Source organism: Egretta garzetta, unplaced genomic scaffold, assembly GCF_000687185.1.
Source record: "Egretta garzetta isolate BGI_Z169 unplaced genomic scaffold, ASM68718v1 scaffold91, whole genome shotgun sequence".
Classification (NCBI taxonomy): domain Eukaryota; kingdom Metazoa; phylum Chordata; class Aves; order Pelecaniformes; family Ardeidae; genus Egretta; species Egretta garzetta.
In genome coordinates, this window is record NW_009258661.1 from 4,299,293 (window position 1) to 4,299,989 (window position 697).

Below are 697 nucleotides of genomic sequence, written 5' to 3' on the forward strand. Positions count from 1 at the left end.
AGATCCTGGCAGTATGAGCCATTGCGTGGGCTCTGCTGGGAAAGCAGCAACATGGTTTGGGGCTCTGCAGGCAGCTCTGAAGCCTCGGGGCTGCAGCTCCCAGACAGTGTGAACCCACAGCCCAAGGGCAGGAGTGGGGATGTATCCCCCAGCTGGGGGGCAGCTGCGTCCCCCCCGGCAGCACAGGGCCGTGCCGTGGTGGGGTGCTCCCTGCACCACCCACAGCCAAGAGGTGATCTGAGAATCGCTGCTCACACCAGACCAACTGCTGACTGTCCGCAGGGCAGGAGCTGCCCAGGACCCCTGCCCAGCTGGCCGGGGGGGACACACCAGCACAGGCTGGGAGCACGCTCAGACCTTGTGTCACCACTCGGGGTGGGTTCCAGGCTGGATCCGTCCCCGTCCCCAGAGCGCCGAGGGTCCCTGCAGGCAGCCCACGTGAGGCCTGGCAGTGCGGTGGCCTGGGGGGTGACTCTTGGAGGCGCCGAAAAAGCTTTGGACAGACACGACATCCCCGATGGCTCTCTGGCTGCCTGCTCAGCGGGAGTGATCGTGTCATTCCAAAGCCATCTCTCTCTGGGGGGACGGATCCTGCCTGGGCACCGCTCGCCCCTGCCAGCACTGGGGGCTGCGGGGGGCCAGGGAGAGCCAGGCAGGGGCTGCTGGCAGCAGGCAGCTTGCACAGTATCTCGTGACC